At 37.9% G+C, this 21014-nt stretch overlaps 1 long non-coding RNA gene across 2 annotated transcripts in view; it reads left to right on the forward strand.

Moving 5' to 3' along the window:
• The first annotated feature begins 11281 nt into the window (after nt 1-11281).
• The window catches only part of LOC148995848 (uncharacterized), a 105857-nt gene continuing 96124 nt past the window's right edge, over nt 11282-21014 (forward strand). Inside the window, exons 1-2 of one of the 2 annotated variants that reach the window (XR_016168846.1) lie at nt 11282-11716; nt 17751-18021. This is a non-coding gene — a long non-coding RNA (uncharacterized LOC148995848). The remainder of the gene's footprint in view (nt 11717-17750; nt 18022-21014) is intronic. The other variant, XR_016168845.1, reaches the window with a different exon arrangement.

A 21014-nucleotide genomic window follows, 5' to 3' on the forward strand; every position in this document is an offset into this window, starting at 1 on the left:
AGTTTATTCTTAGCTAAAAACACTTAGTTCTTTCAAAAATATGTGTGCTCATTAATGTATATTTACTTCGTTCAATTAATAAAGTATTCTCGTGAGTGTATAATATGCCATTGAAAAATACATTGGGGTAAGGGGTTCTAATGTCGGTCGCCATGTTGACCCTCCATCTTGAAAGTACATTAGCCAAAGAGGGACATACCCGTTAATTTTACCCGTTTACGTTCAAGTTAACACTCATGGACGAGGTCGAACTGGAAGCCATGTTAATCTTGGACTACATTGGCCTTAGGAGTTAAAACGAAATCGGAATTGATATTCCCTGGATGGTCATATACATTTTCACCACTAGATGGGGGTAAAAATCACACAGTGTAGCGTTAAAGAATTGACTCAGAAATGACAATTCTGTCGCCCTCATGTCGATGCAAACCTGCACAACTCAACCCAAAAGGAGATATTTTAAAGAATGTTCTGGCCGCTCTTTTCCATGCAACATATAACACCTTTCAAGTCTAAAAAAAGGAAGCAAAAGTACTACAATTGCCCATACAAAATGTGTGCTATATTACAAGTCTTCTAAAGCCACATGACAGATTTATTTCAGACAAAGAGCAAAATTTGCATCTGAAAAATGGTTTTGCACTGTTTTAGAAGCCCCATTTATTCTAATCGTGTGGAAGAACTGAGTGAGCAGAAATGATTCAAAACGCATGCTTTTGCATTCTACAGAAGAAAGAAAGAAACGTTTGACATGAGAATGAGTAAATAAATACATCATTTTCATTTTCAAGGGGGAACTATTCTATCATCACTTATGTTGTGTCATATTCCAGAGGTTTTTTAATCGTGTTGCACGGTGAATAACACTTGGACCACCTCCCGTGATTAAACGTGCCAGATCTTCTGACAGAGACACGGCAAGTTTTACTCGTCGGCCCCCGAGGGTGGCATTAAATCAGAAGATGGGCTCCCTCTGAATCAACACAAAGCCTCGACACGATCTGAAAGCAGGTTGCTGTCGGATCACTCCACCAGCGCTCTCAATTAAAGCCTTTGAAATGCCATCTCTCATTAAGCGCCGATGCCGTCCGGCGTCTCGCAGGAATTAGCTGTGGGGCGAGAGCGCCGAGTTCGATTTCAAAGAGGCCTCTGGTCAGGGAGGCGGGGCTTCTCTGTTGCATTATAGATGCGAAGCATGCATGCCTAGGCTCAAAAAGAGACCGAGATGATTGGCAAAATGTTTTAATTCTACGTTTAAAATCGCAGTGGATCATTTTTCATCTCAAAGTTAATTGAACAGCCTTGCATGGCTCCATGGTGTTATTTACTCTTGGCACCGATAAAGTTGTCTTGTTGGGTCTTGCAAAATATTATTTGGAAAGGCATGAATAACATGAATACAAATTCTATCAAATAAAAGTCAGCATGAAATCAAAATTGAATATTTATTGTGGATATTATTTTTATTATGTGGGCATTATTTTTTTTTCCCATTTTTGTGCCTCATAATCTTGAATCAGAATAACTCTATCTCTCTATTCTCTTCTCTGATGAGGAGGGCGGGGCCACCTGTCAATCACATCCGATCCACCAATAGCAAACCATAATACCATAACCATTCAATCAATTCCCCACAGACAAAATCAAGCCCCACCCTACATGTGACCAAAGCAAGCCTCTGATCATTTTCTTACAGTAACATGATCATCTCGCAATGTGTTGCAATCACCTACGTCTAGTGACTAACCAATCAAAATGCAACATAAAACGGTATATTGATCAATTCGATATGACGCTAAAACTTGCTTGCCACTTTGGGCTCTTTTCCCTAGCCATGACTGTGTCCATATTCTCCGCAAAAGCATTGACAAATTATTAAAAAACATCTGTAATAGGACCCTCATTCATCATCTGGTGTCGTTTAAAGCCCTTTGAAGCTGCACTGAAACTCTCATTTGGACCTTGAACCGTTTGGTTCCCAATGATGTCCATTATATGAGGAATGTTTTCATCAAAATCCTTGATTTCTTTTCGACTGAAGAAAGAAAGACGTGGACATCTTGGATGACATGGGGGTGAGTAAATTATCAGCAAAAGTTTTTTTTAAAGGTGAACTACAAAACTACTTTTAAACAGAAAAAAATAGTCATTGCAACAGATAGAAAAACACATAATGGTTTGGCTGAACACCTATGGTGTGAGAACAGTGAAACTAATAACTTGAATTTCAAACTAGTTGATTGCCTTTCTTTCTAAGGAGAGTTTCAGAAGCTGTGAGGTCTAAACTGCACGATGGAGTGTTGTTTGGTTCCAGCCATTGATTTTTAGCTGTGCTTTGCGTGATGTGTATTGGTCGACTCTCAGCGCGTGGACATTGAGCTGTTCACTTTGTTTAGTTCCCTGCAAGAATTGATCCAAAAGCTATTAAATCTGTCATGCTATTTGCCCTGTTCTCTGAAAAGAGTTTACGGATGTCACTTGTGAATGGAACTGGCCCTGGCAAAGTTGGCCTGTGGTACAGAGAAAAGACCTTAAACCTTAATGCCCACTGGAGTGCATTATAACCATTACCGTGGCACTGGAAAGCCATTTCTGCGGCGTAGCACTCAATCACTGTGAGAGAAAACAGAGCGGAGCACCAGTTGCGGTACACCACATTTATGCTACAACATTGTCCTTTCATTGATGTTAAGACAAATGTCTGTCTCCTCTAGTAGTCCTCTAAAAGCTGTGCACAAGCAAGGCAATTCATATTGTTTATGTGTAAATGTGTGTGTTCAGGGATTGAATTTGTGTGGTGGGCTCCTGTTTGGAAATGAGTTTGCATAACAAAACAGCACACACTACTTGCATTGTCACTGAGTTCGGCTGTGTGTTAGTGGTTAGTGTGTGTGGAAGGGCAGAAGTGGGGGTGGGTGACTGTATCTCTCTCCTATCATTAGGACACTGGTATAGACTGGTTTGTCTTTGTCTGGTCCGTTCACCTGCAGGCGGTAGTAGAAAGATAGCTTCTCCCTTCAACTAATCGGTCTATGCCCTGCTGGTGATGGATGATTTATCCTCTGGGTTCTTGTAGTGCTGTGGTCCTTGTACAATTTACAGTGCAGATGAAATGAACTATTTTTTTTTTTTTACAATGTACTTATTATCTACATATTTTGGATTAAATAAGGACTTTGACTGTTTAACCTCAACAAAGCATGTGGTCATGCCAGACGGATGGTGGTTGTTAAACAAATAAAAAATACACAGCTGTACACAATGAAATCGCTGTGGTGTTTTTTTCTCCTTTTCATTTTATTGTTTGATGATAGATAGACAGACAGATAGATAGATAGATAGATAGATAGATAGATAGATAGATAGATAGATAGATAGATAGATAGATAGATAGATAGATAGATAGATAGACACAGATAGATAGATAGATAGATAGATAGATAGATAGATAGATAGATAGATAGATAGATAGATAGATAGATAGATAGATAGATAGATAGATACATGCATATATAGGTAGACATATAGATAGATAGACAGACAGACAGACAGATCGGCAGCAGACAGACAGACAGTAAGATAGATAGATAGATAGATAGATAGATAGATAGATAGATAGATAGATAGATAGATAGATAGATAGATAGATAGATAGATAGATAGATAGATAGATACATAGATACATAGATACATAGATACATAGATACAGTACATAGATAGGCAGACATATAGATAGATAGACAGACAGACGGACCGACATATAGATGGATAGACAGATAGATAGCCAGACAGACAGTAAGACAGGCAAACATATAGATAGACAGACAGACAGTAAGACAGACCAACATATAGATGGACAGACAGATAGGTAGACAGACAGACAGACAGACAGATATATTGACAAACAGATATATAGACAGACCGACAGATTGGCAGGCAGACAGACAGTAAGATAGATAGATATATAGATAGATAGATAGATAGATAGATAGATAGATAGATAGATAGATAGATAGATAGATAGATAGATAGATACATATATAGGTAGACATATAGATAGATAGACAGACAGACAGATCGGCAGGCAGACAGACAGTAAGATAGATAGATAGATAGATAGATAGATAGATAGATAGATAGATAGATAGATAGATAGATAGATAGATAGATAGATAGATAGATAGATAGATAGATAGATAGATAGATAGATAGATAGATAGATAGATAGATAGATACATAGATACATAGATAGATACATAGATAGATACATAGATAGGCAGACATATAGATAGATAGACAGACAGTAAGACAGACAGACAGTAAGACAGACAGACAGACCGACATATAGATGGATAGACAGATAGGTAGACAGACATATAGACAGATAGATTGACAAAAGATAAATAAATAGACAGACAGACAGATATATTAAGATAGATAGATAGATAGATAGATAGATAGATAGATAGATAGATAGATAGATAGATAGATAGATAGATAGATAGATAGATAGATAGATAGATAGATAGATAGATAGATAGATAGATAGATAGATAGATAGATAGATAGATAGACAGACAGTAAGACAGGCAAACATATAGATAGACAGACAGACAGTAAGACAGACAGACAGACCAACATATAGATGGACAGACAGACAGACAGACAGACAGAAAGACAGATATATTGACAAACAGATAGACAGATAGATAGACAGACCGATAGATGGATAGATAGATAGATAGATAGATAGATAGATAGATAGATAGATAGATAGATGGATGGATGGATGGATGGATGGATAGATGGATGGATGGATGGATGGATGGATGGATGGATGGATGGATGGATGGATGGATGGATGGATGGATGGATGGATGGATGGATGGATGGATAGATAGATAGATAGATAGATAGATAGATAGATAGATAGATAGATAGATAGATAGATAGATAGATAGATAGGGTCTGATGAGTCTGGATTTCTTTTGAGACATTCAGATGGTAGAGTCAGAATTTGGCGTAAACAGAATGAGAACATGGATCCATCATGCCTTGTTCCCACTGTGCAGGCTGGTGGTGGTGGTGTAATGGTGTGAGGGATGTTTTCTTGGCACACTTTAGGCCCCTTAGTGCCAATTGGGCATCGTTTAAATGCCATGGCCTACCTGAGCATTGTTTCTGACCATGTCCATCCCTTTATGGCCACCATGTCCCCATCCTCTGATGGCTACTTCCAGCAGGATAATGCACCATTTCACAAAGCTCGAACCATTTCAAATTGGTTTCTTGAACATGACAATGAGTTTCAGATCTCAAGCCAATAGAGCATCTTTGGGATGTGGTAGAACGGGAGCTTCGTGTCCTGGATGTTCATCCCGCAAATCTCCATCAACTGCAAGATGCTATCCTATCAATATGGGCCAACATTTCTAAAGAAAGCTTTCAGCACCTTGTTGAATCAATGCCACGTAGAATTAAGGCAGTTCTGAAGGCGAAAGGGGGTCAAACACAGTATTGGTATGGTGTTCCTAATAATCCTTTACGTGAGTGTACATACATTTTTTTTTTTTATGTATTTTTTTATTGTATAGTGTTATGAATGCTTTGGCAATCTAAAGATTTCTTTCACCATACCAATAAACCTATTTGAATCTAGATAGATAGGTTGATGGCATTATAACAGTGTAGCATTACATTTTTATATTTTATATACAGTACATGGTGGATAGGTAGTTTCTGCCAGTGAGCTGGTTCTGGCCTAGGAAGGTAAGAGCTAGACGACATGCCTGTCCTGACAGCTGGCGTTCACAGGGCGCAGTCGTGGCATGCAGGGCTGGGGTTGCCAGGCTAAAGCATGCGGGTGTGAAGGCTGACTGCCATCTGGACTAGGCTGTTCCAACAGCAGCGACCCCAGATCCCACAAGCCCTTTCACCAGTACCCGACATAACCTCGGCCCAAAGATGGATGGCACCCACGCTCATAACTGTCACCCTTGGCTTCGGACTCTTAACGTCAGCCAACTACCAAAGATTGGTCCCATTTCCGCTCGGATAGCTGTGACTAATGTGCGGGTCACTTTGGAAGAATGCTGTAGATCCAAACTGTGCAAAATGAGACGCCCTTCTCACAGTTGTCAGGGTCCAATTTAAAAACAGCAGCTCAAATATATTCATTTTTACTTCTATTGGGTTTCTGTCACTTGTTGTTAAAGTGACATATTCCCAGAGTCGCACACTGCGCACACAGATGGACCTCCTCAGTGTAAGCCAAAACATTCAGTGGGATTAAGTTGACATGTATGCCAATCTAAACAGGCACAATGTTGCATTTTTTAATGCATTAAAAAATAAGAGGTATATATATATATATATATATATATATAAGGCTAAATATAAAAGGACCCAGTATAGAGCCTTGATTCACCCCAAATGTTAAATTTAGCTTTATCTGAGCCCCGATTGCTAATTAAAGCAAAGGTTTTTTTATAATGGTAATTGATTGTAATATATCGAGGAATACTAACAAGGTTGATGTCTAACATCCCAGGTCGCTAAAGACATCTAAACGTAGAATTTTCAGAGCAGCTAGCAATAGCGAGCTAGCTTTGAAAGCATGAGATCAGGATGTGAAAAGACTTTGAACCAGCATCAAAAAATTATAGGCTACGGTGCCTTTAAGGGTTAAAACATCACAATGGGGACTAAAAACATCATTGCAGTGCTATGAAACATATTAAGTAAGTAGAATAAAAAAAAAATATTAGCACAACCTTTTCAGCACTTCAAAAAAGGTTTTACAGTGTTGCTGAGCTAGTATCGTAGAAATAATTCACGGTTTGCGGATGTTCAGGACAAAATATGTATTAGCCTACTCTCACAGTTCGAAAATTCAGTGTTACTCATGTTTTATTCAAACAGCTTTCGTCAGTAACTAGCAATATTGGAAGAGATACTTTTATTTATGTATGAAATGCAAATGTAGGTGTGTTAGACTTTTGAAGAGGACAGTCTGAGTGAATAATTACTGCTCTTTCCATGTCTCTTATACCACCGTCCGATTTAATAGACTACTTACACAACCGATATCTATTTACTTCAACGGATAGTGAATTGAAGCACTTATTGGTATTAAGATTAAGTGATGAATATGCACGATTCCCAACCTTATCCTAATAGATGGTGGGAATGTTTCCACATATCGCAGGATAGCAGGAATGTGTCCGGTCCCGTGCTAATGAGGTTGGAAATTCAGCAATGCTAATGTACTCTTAAATGTTAATTCTGCCCACCGCTTTGGCCGTGGCACTAAAAGCACCTCTCACACACGGCTGGGGCTTGATTAAAATCTGTGTGCGGCCCCGCCGGCCCCCGCCAGATGAGGGTGAATATGAATGAGTGAGGCTAGTCCTCATGCAGCCGCGGTCTCTGTCCTTGCCTCTGCGCGCTGAAGCCTCACACCGTGTGTGCTTGGAATGGAGATGAGAGAGGACAGGAGAGGTGGAAAACATGCTGGGAGGACGGTCGGAAAGCTGGCAAAAACAAATGAGAAGGGCAAAGCTCAAGCGGCACTGATCAAAAAGTCAAAAATGGCAGGGAAGGATTACGATAAATAATGTCCAGACATTATTTAAATGCTCCGCTAAGATAATGCTAATGCATTCTGCTGTGACTAAAACATATGACTTAGGAAACGCTCTTTGCAAGCATTTTGCATAAGCAATTTCAGGTTCACATCTCACAATTTTTAAAACAAAAACAAAACAAATAGGCTTAAAAAAATGTACTCCAAGAAACAACCCAAAATGTTTAGCCCACACAATCTTTAATACATTTTGAATAATATTTAAGATCTCAATTTCCCCAGGCCGGACATTAGTTTGTTGTTGTTGTCAAGCAATAGGGACTTTAAGCAACAGCCTCTGTGGAACGGCATTCTGTCGGTCTATGGGCTCTATGCACGGCGGTATTTCCGGTGAAGCATTAGGGATGCTCGATAACTTCCGCCGATCGTAGAGTCCAATGCAATACTGAGAATTTATATTGAATTTTATACTCTATGGTTATACTAACGAAACGTTAGTCACAAAAACAGATAAAACAGACACCCCTCGTTGTGTTTATGCTTCTTTTTAAAATTATATTAAATAAATAACAGTGATTCTTGGGAATTTGGATAAAACAGGTTTTAATTTTGAAAATAAAAAGTTAGTTAAATTACAAAATCTGAAGGCATATTATTATAAACCAAGGTCTTGGCTGTTCAGCCATGCACTGGTGCAACCTCCTCATTTTGTATTTTTTTCATAAAATAGGCGTTTCTCCAGTTATCACTTTGTTTTTGTCAACACCGTCAGACAAAATAAATAGCAAATTATTTTTTATTTGTTTGGTCTAATATGTATTTAGAGTTTTTTAAATCATTATCTGGCATTCTTGGTACACATATATGCTGTTAAATGTTGAATATTCACTTTTGTTCATTTTTTATACTGTTTTGCGTGTACTCCTTTAAAAGATATAACATCATACAACATTTACTTTAAGCCTAAATAGAAAAATTAATGTTGTTTTATTTAACAAACATATTTTTGTATTAAAAGAGACTATTACTTTAATAACTCAACAGCACTGAAGAATCATATTTCAAGCATATTCATTTAAAACAAATAAAACTCCTTCTGACGGTGGTGACTTTAGAACTGACGGTGGTGACATTAATCTGACGGTGGTGACTGTGGCCTCTTTACAACATACAATTCCACAATGTATACCACTTAAGTCAATCAATTCTTGCTTAACAACTTCATTTAACTCTTTGGTTCAAAAAATAACAATCTTGAGCACTGTGATAAACATTTTTTTCCTTTTATGAGGTATTCCTCATTTGACTCTGCCTCACTGTGTATTTTCTCTCTCAGCTTTTTTTGGTATTCCCTGTTTCTACTCCTTCTCTCCTCTACAGATAGCTGCTGCCTAGCCATAACTTTCGAAAATAAATAAAGTCAAAGTTGAGTGTAATGACTATGAAATTGGGGGTAATTACAGCGAATGTTAGATTTGTTTAAATGATGTCATGCCATTTTCATTTGGCTTTAGTCATTGGAGATGCATAGCCTGGAATGGATAGTGCATACTATGTGCTGTGTAGGTAGGCAGTAGCTGCACTATGTGCATCCCAAATGACATAAGCCAAATGAACATGGCATAATAGTGAATTGAGAGAGAGGGAAGGCACACCTTATCCCCTATTGGACGATAGGCTGATGGTATAATTCATAAATATGTACACTGAACAGAATTATAAATGCAACACTTGTTTTTGCCCCCATTTTTCATGAGTTGAACTCAAAGATCTAGGACTTTATCCATGTACACAAAAAGCCAATTTCTCTCAAAAATTGTTCAAAAAATCTGTCTAAATATCAAGCGTAGCGTTAGTTCTGGCAGGTCACGTTAGTCAAGCTCGCATCAGCCGACTATTAGCTGATCAACCTCCCCCTATAGGAATATGACGCCTATCACTGTACACATATATAAGCTCCTTCAGTATTATCAGCAGCTATCACGTTTCTCAGGAGCTCATTACCCTCCTCCCTCCCCAGCTCCACTCGTCAGTCAGGACTTGACATTCTGATTCCCCAAGAATCTGAATAAATTCTCGAATTATATTGTACTTTAAATTTTGAAATAATCTGCAAAACATTCATGTTGGTTCTGTTCTGTTTACCCCAAGGGGGTTGTTGCTGCTCCTATCCATGCTAGGCTTTAACAAATTTTTAGTATGGGCAAAAATCTAAATGAACGTCATGAAACACAATTTAATCGCATCAAACGTGTTCAGATTAGAACTGCTGTATTCCTGCAGCTGAACCACAGCCGTGAGGATATAAGGAAACATCCTCACTCTCATTCGCGCTAATAGTAGCATGCAGTGTAAGCCTGTATGGAAGAAATATAGGGGGAATTAAATAAATAAAAATATTAAAGAGGTGAATGGAACATTACAGATAATATATTGGTATTTATTGTGATCAACAATTATATTCTAGCCTCTGTTATAGACCATTTGGGGGGTTTTGTCACCACCGTCACACGGTATGTCACCACCGTCAGATAGAAAACCTGACGGTGGTGACGTCTGACGGTGGTGACAAAACCTACTCTTTCACATGATATGCATGAGTTGTTCACATTATAGCCATCTTGTTTCCCCTCTGTTGCTAGCTACTTCAGACCTCTTCTTAAAAAGTATACAATTATGTCATAATCTAATCTAATATTTTCTATACAAAAGAGACGGTGTTGACATGTTATGGTTGTGACAGTAGCAGTGCCCAAATATATGAACAAGTTTAAGAGAAAATAGCAAAATTACGGGAGCTTGAGTGATCTTGAAGCATGCTGTAAAGCTGAAGGTTTGAAAATGGGGTATGGAGGAATGTAGTTGACCTTGTAGTTGCCTGATTTTATTGCTTTTTATAAATATCTGACGGTGGTGACGAATATGTGGGACACATTTTGAACAACCACAAAATAATAGTAAATATTGTTCAAAACTCACTGTTTGTAGTTTTTAATACATATTACAATGTACTCTTTTGTGTGGTAAATATATTATTCAATTCAATTATTCCTTTTTGTTTTTTTAATCAAGTTGAAATGATTATCTCCTATCCGAGGACAGGACCATTGATTTTGTAGGCAATGGGCCAGCATATAATCATTAAAATAATAAAAATGAAAAATAAACCTATTAAAGAACCTTACACTCTAAAAAATGCTGGGTTGTTTTAACCCAACTTTGGGTCAAATATGGACTAACCCAGCCGTTGGGTTAAAATTTTACATTACATTTTTAACCCAACATTTCGGGTTTGTCCATATTTGACCCAAAATTGGGTTAAAACAACCCAGCATTTTTTAGAGTGTACATATGTGCAAAGGACCCCCTGATTATAAACTTTATTCTTTTCATTCATGAAAATGTTATTAATTTCCAACAGAATTAGCACTTTTTTTAGTGGGACATGTTTTTGCCAAAGTTTCAAGAATCAGTGATATAACTATAAAATTACATCTAAACATATATGTTTCATTTCAAAGACTGGAGGACAGTAAATTTTGAAGACTCTGCCATAATCCCGTTTTCCTCGGTTTTCCTCCGCTTTAATCTCCACAACCGGAAATGGACGAGCATCCTTGCGTCAAATGCGGAATTTATGCGTGCATATAGCCCATTGCGCATATAGCGACATTAACTGCTCCTTCGCGACGTTCTACTGTAACCGTCTATACGGGAGAACAGCTGATTTGCCGTAGTCGTTACTACGTGACAGAATAAGAAAGTTAATGTTATGGTTTAGGTTATGTGGCATTGTAATCGTTTCTGTATATCATTAAATGCCTAAATCAACCCTTCTCTTACTTTTTAAAATCACTTTCTTTTTGTATTTAGTCTTATGATTAAATTATCCCCTATGCCGTCCTCTTTACTGTTGCTTAGTGATGTTTGCGCTCTTTAGCTACGGCAGTTAACTGTTTACTTTCGGCTGCCGTTGCCGTTCTATCAACAGCTGTTGCTTAAAGTCCCTAATTGACGGTATTGTAGTCTTCCAGTGAACGCCAACGGGAACAAGCTCTCACAGCTGTGCTGCACCCTAGCTCGGTTTAACTGACTGCTTTTCAATGGAAATGATACCAAGATTATCACAAGGTAAGACGTGGTTATATTTCTATTGTTTAAATTTCATTTCTATAGGCTAACAACACTTTTTCAATGGGTGATGTATCGTGCGTGCTTTCATGCGTCAGGCGTGTAATAATGGCAGCTTGGTGACGAATTGTTGTGATATTTGCGGCTTCAGCAGGACATTTTTTTATAGGGAATTAATGAATGATAAATTAATACATTAATATTGATATCTGATGCTGTGATGTGAGTGAAGTAATGAGAGAATGTAATCAGAAATGCCGTACAAAATTGACTTGTGCTAAGCCACTTGCTGAATTATTTTCCCCATATAGGCCTATCAATGGCTAAAATAGTACGACTTTAGAAAATAGTAAGACTGTAGTGCTTTTATATTTTCAGTTTTCAGTTTAATTTTAGTAATTTTGTTATGTGCCTTTTTCATGGTAATAGTTTGTTAAAATATTTATGAATACTTTAATACTAAGTAATTTTACTACCACAACTAGTAAGTTAGTTGCAAAGCACACATTTCAAACTTTCAAGTTTTCGTTTGTATATAAATGTGACGCATAGCTTTATTTCTTAGCGTTTTAGAGGCCTGAAAATGCAAGCTTTTTAAAACGTGTTTCAAGTTTTTGAAACGATACCGTTATCGTCTTTGTGTAAACTACAAAAATGTGAATCGTGAAAACAGTGACGTCATGCGCCAACATGTCCAGTTTTGTGCAGTGTTTCTTTACAAAGTGACATCTCCTACTGACCTGACCTGAATAATACTGTGTCTTAGTCGTTTTCACGTATCCGTGTGATCAGGATCATTTTGAGAACCTTGGCGTCTGTACGTGATAAATGCAAATGAAAATTACATTTCCATTTGACGTGTCAAACAATGGCCTTATAAGACTAAATTCATTCAGGAATCAGATTCCACCGATTCTGCTGTGCCTTTTTGATTCACTAAAATAACTGGCTCATAAAAAGTCATCCGTGGGAATTGGATTATATTATATGAGTGTTTCGCACTGTAAATTCTAAATTGTGTTTCAGTACTCTGTCCACATGCCCAAAAAAGTTAAAGTCAGCATGAAATGGTATTTGTGGTTATCCTTTCCTCCCGGTTGTGATGTATATTTCAGTGAAACGGCTGCTTAAACAAAAACAAGTGCAGGGCGGGGCTTGATTTTTGTCTGTAGGGAATTGATTGGATGGTTGTGGTTTGCTATTGGCGGATCCGATGTGATTGACAGGTGGCCCCGCCCTCGTCATCAGAGAAGAGCTGCAAGAGGGAGGGGAAGTTATTCTGATTCAAGATTATGAGGAACATAAATTAAAAAGCATTAATGATATGAACCCATAACCCAGACGTAGTGTCATACCCAGTGTCGACATAGTGTCGGCCCAGATCCGGGCCACATCTGGTACATATATGGATTTAACCTGTACCAGATGTGGGCTGACACTACAGTATGTTGCTGACTGGGATTTTATTTTGTTTTATAGTGACTTTAATATTCCCATATTTTATTATTTTTTTAAAGTAGAAAGACTGAAGTAGTATTCTTGTAAACATAGCCTACTGCATTTTAATTACCATTTTGAACATCTTATTTTTTCTTTAAAAAGATTCTTATTCACAATACTTTTTCTCACTTTTCTCACTATTGTAGTATTTCAAACCAAACAAACTTTCCTTTTACTTTTGTGAAATGATTTGTTTGAAAAAAATGCGCTTGTGCTGATACTTTTACATAACGACATATCAAACCAAGTGTGTTTATCCAACCAACGAGTTTACGTAACGCGAAGACATTCAGACATTTTCGTTTGTTTCTTAACTGTCCAAAATTGTACTTTTAGATGCCTCTGCAACAGCATACACAAAAAAAGTTTGATATGTGTGAGAGTCCCTGCTGCTTGCAAATCCCCAGCCTCCCACACACAGACACACACACATAAAACCTCCACCGCCTCGTTCTCTGCCTCTCATCAAACTGCAGCCAGCGTTGCTCCCTGACAGAGCACAGCTCCAGCTCTGGATGCACTACAGACACGCCACGAGGAGACACACCGCTGGAGCCGGTCCGCCTGCCAAGAGCTCGGGGCCCGAGAGGCCCCTGGAGGCCCTGGGGTGTGAGAAAGCACTGCATGCCGCCAGCGCGTCCCTCCACCAGGCCTCAAAACCATCACCAAGGCCATATCAAAGGCCGGCTGGCCGCGGACCGAGCGATACCATCCCCTCCCCTCCCGGAGGTGGACTCGCTTCAGCTTGTTGAAGTTGCATCGTCGTGCTTGGATGAGCAAGATTTAAATGCTGTTCAACACAATAAATTATCACTGACTCCAAAATTTTCCACCGAAATAAGTAGCATCAGTCATTACGGCTGCAGTAAAGAAGAAACTCAAGCAGAACGCAGGAGGAACATATTTAAAGAGAAGCACCATCAGCTGTAACCTAAACACAATGATCAGATGCTGAACGCAGAAGTCGCATCCATTGCTGACTTTTAGTTCATTGTTCTTTTTGTTAATTGCTTTATATGGACGTCTAGCCCTTGTGGTAAAACAAAAAGTACACTTTAGCATACTTTTAAAAAGTAAAGAGCCTTGCACGTGACAAACGACCAATAAGTTTAAATAGCGAGGTCATGAATTATTTATTTATTCTGCCACTTTGAACGAATTAGTTTCCTCGTTTTGATTTCACTAAAACAATGGAATGAATTATTATATCGTGCGCATGATGTATTAAACATTTGCTCAGTAAGAAAAAGAGAGTTATCATTATGGAAATAATATAGTCTTAAGGGAATGTTCGTAACTGCATACTGAATGTCATTTTTCAACATGGCGGATGTAGTACGTCCAAATTTCATTCTTTTTTTTTTTTTTTTTTTGATTTGTTTATTTATTACAAGGACAGTGCATATTAACATGACAAGTCAAAATATGCCAGAGTTAGCCAAAAGGCTAGTTTTCATCTGCAGTCCTGGGCCAGATGTAGGCAACCTAAAAATACAATATACATACAACAATTATAATTAAAACATAACAAACCAAAACAACTACAAAAAAACCCCCAAAAAACAAAACCAAAAAACAAAACAAAAAAACCAAAAGAATAAAAAAAATCAATGTTGACATATTTGCATGCTAAAAAGCCACATTTTAAAAGAAGAACGAAATTCATTATAACTATTTAATTCTCTAACAGACGTTGGGATGTCATTCCATTCTTTTGAGGCTTTAATAGAGAAGGCAGATTGACTAAAAGCAGTTTTCCTAAAATTAATAACACAGTCCCTTCTAAGGGAACCTCTAGTGAGACGACTATTATCCGACCTTAAACTCACAAACTCACTAAGAGGTGGTGGGGCCAGGCCATTTAGAATTTTATAAACTAAACAGCCATTTGAAAACTTAACAAAGTTTTCCCAACTCAACAAATTATATTTTGATAGAATTTTACAATGATGAAAATGATGTGGTTTCTTATCAAAACATTTTAGCGTTTGTTTATACAGAGATTGTATTGGTAGCAAGGCGGAGTGGTTGGCCTGAGACCACGTAGTGAGACAATAATTCATATGTGAAAAAATCATAGAGTGCATAAACATTTTGGCAGCTTGGGTAGACATTGAATTCCTGATATAACGAAAATGAGATAAATTGTATTTTATTTTCTTAACAGTATTTGAAATCTGGGAATTAAACTTAAGATTGGAGTCAATGATAATACCAAGATATTTCAATTCTGAAACAATTTGAATTTTCTCACCGTTAATAAAAATGTCCGGATCAACTGCAGAGTTGGTGGTTTTACTAAAAAACATACCCACTGTTTTGGAGAGATTTAACTGAAGGCTACAATGGTTTAAACATTCACTAATTTTAAACATAGCCTTTGTAAGTTTGGCAGCCACTGCTGCTTTTGAAGTTCCATGTATATATAAAACAGTGTCGTCTGCATACATTTGGACTCTCACTTCTGGGCATGCAAGCGGCAAGTCATTTATATACATGCAAAACAATAGGGGGCCCAATATAGACCCTTGGGGCACTCCAGTGGACAATTGAAGAGGTTCAGATTGAAAGCTGCCAATACGTACAGATTGCGATCGTTGGGACAAATAAGATGCAACCCACTTAAGAGCATTCGTAGAAAAGTTAAAATGAGATAATTTAGACAGTAAAATACTGTGATTAACAGTGTCAAAGGCTTTCCTAAGATCTAAAAAAATAGCTCCAACAACCTTGTGCCTATCAAGCAATGATTTAACATTTTCGATAAAATAACAATTCGCTGTCTCAGTGGAGTAATTTGACCTAAATCCAAATTGTAACGGATGAAGGGAACATAACGAGTTATTCAAGTGATCCCTAATCTGTTGAGACACCCATTTTTCTAAAACCTTAGATATTACAGGCAGAATGCTAATAGGTCTATAATTGGAGATCATTTTTCTGTCTCCTGATTTAAATAAAGGGGAAACAATAGCCAATTTCCAAGCATTTGGGAATTCCCCCACAGAGATCGATTGATTTATAATATTTGTGATTGGGATAATCAATGACGAACTTAATTCTTTCAACATTGTATTATCCATACCAAAGACATCTTTTGCTTTAGAAGCATTAAGTGAACTGATTAAAGATTCTATATTACTTACAGAAGCGCTGGACAACACAAGGCTGTGCTCTGACGACAAAATAGGGCACTTACTAATATCTATGTGTGAGAAACCCTGTGCAATAGATGCAACAGAGTCAACAAAATAGTTGTTAAAAGCAGTAGCAACCACAGATGGATCAGAAATACTTTTCCCATTCAACATAAGATCAACAGGTTTTTTGTCTTTATGTTCCTGCCCCAGCAATTTGTTTAACTGATCCCAAATCAATTTAGAATTTCCCCCTGCATTGTTTATAATAGTCAGAAAAAAATTAGCCCTTGAATTTCTTAACTGAGATGTAACTTTATTTCTCAACATAGCAAAATGGTGTTTATCAGTACTTAAATTAGACTTATTGGCCTTCTTTTTTGCAAGATCACGTTCCTTCATCATGTTAAGAATTTCAGCAGTAATCCATGGGAGACAATTCTTATAATTTCTGTTTCTAAATTTATGGGTAAACTCCTTAATAAAATACTGCAGTCTACTTGTAAGCACTGTACTTCCATCATGTACATTCTTCCCATCTAGCAAATTACTCCAGTTAGACCTGTTTATTGTATCTATAAAATCATCCCGAACTTTATTGGGTATCCTAGAAACTTCTTTCTCCTTAACAGTTGAAATACCAAACCTACTGCTAGTCAGCTTTCTTGTTACCAGAACCAGATTATGGTCCGAAAGTCCTGTGATCATATTAAAGGATTTTGTAATTCTTTCTGGTTTATTGCAAAAGATTAAGTCAATTTGCGTTTCAGTATTATGAGTTATTCCTGTAGGACCCTTGACTACCTGTGTTAAATTAAAATGATCACATATTTGTTTAAGATTTTTCCTGGCTACTCTGTCTTCCCAATTGACATTAAAATCCCCCATTATTAATACCTCTTTTTCAAGGTTGCATCTTAGAAGCAGACTACGAAAATTTTCATAAAAATCAACCTTGGCAGAGGGAGGGCGATAGATTACAATCAAATTCAAAAACATTTGTGGCGATAATATAATTTTCAAACCAATACATTCTAAGTCACTAATTGACAAGTTAATTTCCTCACATTGAATGTTATTTTTTAAATACACCAAAACACCACCCCCTTTAGATCTAACTCTATCATTTCTAAAAATTTGATAACCTGGTATGGTGATGGCTGCAGAAGGTGAATTCTCATGAAGCCAGGTTTCGGACAAACATAAGAAATCCAAATCAGAGTCCATTAACAAATGTCGGATTTGTTCATTTTTAGATATGAGACTACGTACATTCAGATGACCACCAAATAAGCCCTTTGGTTTTATGCTGGGGTCCCATAATAATTTACAATTGTTCACAGTTCTGACGACATTCCATTTTCTATTTTTCACTACTGCTATTTTTTTTCCTTCAGAAAAATGAAATTGTGACTGTAACAAATTTCGAATTGCCAAGTCACCACCTGCATCATCACCCCCACACGGCGATCTCCGTTGAGCAGCACGGTGGGCGCTAGAAGGGCAAACAACATTCCCCAGGCTCCCCGCCAGCACACTCCGCGAAACCCCGCAAGAAACGCCAGTCCTCCGGAACAATCCACACTCCCCCTCCAAAGCACCAACCGCCGCCACAGCGCCAACCACCGGCAAATCCACAGTGTCCGCCGAGGAAACAGAACCCGGTAGGTCAGTCGGTTGCTCCAAAACATAGCTATGAGTACAAGATGAACATACCTGTAGGTTTCCAGTGTTGCTCCTACTATAGATGGATGATACACGCGGCCCGGTCCGCATAGGTGCACTGCCTGGACCAGGGCATTGATGAATGTCGCCAGATAATAATAGACAGATTGAAATAATGAAAGCGAGGCTTTGCTGTTGGCGAAGTACAGTTTTGTACATTCGTCCTCTTGTTTTACTGAAGAGACGTGGATAAATAAAAGTGGTAGCTAAAACATGTCTCCCAAAACCAAAAGGATTATGGCCATAACTCGCCCTCAGATGAGTTACACAGGATAGTTTTAAATCCTCAGAAGGAAAAATACTGTTTTTAAAAATGTGTCCAGTAACAATGGAGCTGAAATTACTAAAAATCAGCACAAAAACAAGGAGTGCCACAGCTATACCCTGCACACCCGTCGCCATTTTTTGAATTCAGAATTCATTCATACTATATAGAGCATCCTTTTTTTTAATGGTCGTGACGTTAAAATTCAAATACTCCTTACGCGATTTCAAACGCATATGTTTGGAGGTTACCAAATTAGTTTGCTGTGGAAGCAACACCTAAGCTTTTCTATTACCATAGGATTGCTATGTCCTTTAGAAGCGGCTACACTGTGAAGCTTGACCTTTGACCTCGAGTGGCTGTTGAAAATTCCCACAGTGCTGCAAAGCGCTAGTCAGATAATAAACGACTTCCCAGGACAAAGGAATGGAGATTTATTTGCTGCCGAAACGTTTAGAGTAGACGCGAGTGTTTCACCGTGGGCCTCGGAAAGGTGATCCGTGAAGACTAAGAGGAACGGTCTGAAGCTAACGTTATAGAGACTGAATGTGTTCGAGACAATCGCATATACTGACTTGCCCATAACAGCATTTCCATCACCCATGTTATACTACTCAGCTATGCCTTTTTATTGGGATTTATTGTTCAGGAAATGGCAACATGCACTTAATATAGATTGGAATGTCGACACGTTTAATACAGTTCCCAGAAAGGTTTTCAATCATGTATCAATTTTCAGTGTTTTCTTTTTCTTTTCTTACATTAGTAATGCTGACAGAGGTTGTGATGGGTATGTGGTGTGTGTCAAATAAAACCAACTGCAGATGGTTGGTGGGCTTTTAAATGTGGATATTTGGCCATGGGGAGAGTGGGGTAAGATGACCCACTTGTTACTTAACTTGTCCTTTAGGTGAGGATAAATAAGAAGGATGTACAATATATTTTTATGATTTTATGAATCTAAGATTTTTTTTTTTTCAGGAAATACAGTAGTTTTGTTTGGTATTGAATTGTTATTTGTGTTTTAACACACACATACACAATATTTTTTTTCCACATGTTTTCATAACAGGATACAGCATGTGCGCACTGCGCTATGAAACCCATTCATTTCAATGGCTTGTGCCGCTCGAAGACGTTTTGTTGCTTCATCGATCAAAGCGCAAGTGGATCTAGCTAGACCGGAAACAAAACAATAGGCTCGCCGCACACACTCGTTTAGGCTTGCGAGACTGCCAAATAGTTGGTTAAAGGGTTAGTTCACCCAAAAATGAAAATTAAGTCATTAATTACTCACCCCAATGCTTTACCAACCCTGTAAGACCTTCGTTCATCTTCGGAACACAAATGAAGATATTTTTGATTAAATTTGAGAGCTGTATAACTACCACATTGGCTGCCTAAGGGACTGGCTCTTGACGGCCCAGAAAGTCAATGAAGAAAATGTTTAAATATCCCATGTGACTACAGTGGCTCAACTATAAGTTTATCAAGGGACAAGAATACTTTTTGTGCGAAAAAACAAACAAAAATAACGACTTTATTCGACTATTCCTTTTCTTCATTGTTGGCCTGAAACGAGACTTCCTTAGATTTCCACGACGCATGCGTGAGAATTGCGATGTCCTTCAACTACTTCAGTTCAGTTCTCGCGCATGCGTCGTGGAAATCTAATCGAATAAAGTCGTTATTTTTGTTTGTTTTTTCGCACAAAAAGTATTCTCGTCGCTTGATAAACTTATAGTTGAGCCACTGTAGTCACATGGGATATTTAAACATTTTCTTCATTGACTTTCTGGGCCGTCAAGAGCCAGTCCGCAGCCAATGTGGTAGTGAGACAGCTCTCAAATTTAATCAAAAATATCTTCATTTGTGTTCCGAAGATGAACGAAGGTCTTACGGGGTTGGTACGGCATGGGGGTGAGTAATTAATGACTTAATTTTCATTTTTGGGTGAACTAACCCTTTAAAAGAACAGTCTGTCAACTACACTGTAACAACGTAACGTAACTACAATATTACAATCTAATTCCGCTTCACTCTCAGCTTATTTAACAGCAGCAAAACTGGACATGATGGTCACATTTTGTCATGCTTATTTGAGTTAAGAGAACTGATGGGGATGTTCTTTTAATTGTTATTCAAGCAATGTCTCTTGACCAACTCATCGCGTGTTGCCAACAGGGACTGTGTAGAGTGCCCTCTGGAGGACAAACTATACAACTCCAACTCTCATGACATGGTTCACGCATGTTTCGTCTGTTTTTATTTTATTTTTGAAATATTCATTTATCGGCCATTATAACTGCCGATACCGATATTTTGGAAAATGCCTAATATCGGCCTGCCGATATATCGGTCTGGCTCTAATATCAATTATTACATTTATGGATCTGGCAGGCTCTTTTATTCAAAGCGACTTACATTGCATTTCAATACATTTACCTTCTTATCAGTTCTTGCTTTTCCTGGGATTCGAACCCATAACCCTGGTGTTACAAGTGCCAACGCTCTACTGTTTGAGGTACAGGGGTTATTATATACAGTATAAGATGATGAGAGGGAATGACATGTAATGAGCAATTAGTTGGTCTCAAATGCTGAACTATATCTACAAGATAAGAAAGAAAGAAAGACATTTAAAATGAGAAAAATATGCAAGGCAATGAGT

Source organism: Pimephales promelas, chromosome 2 (assembly GCF_988280905.1).
Source record: "Pimephales promelas chromosome 2, fPimPro1.hap1.1, whole genome shotgun sequence".
NCBI classification, from domain to species: Eukaryota; Metazoa; Chordata; class Actinopteri; order Cypriniformes; family Leuciscidae; genus Pimephales; species Pimephales promelas.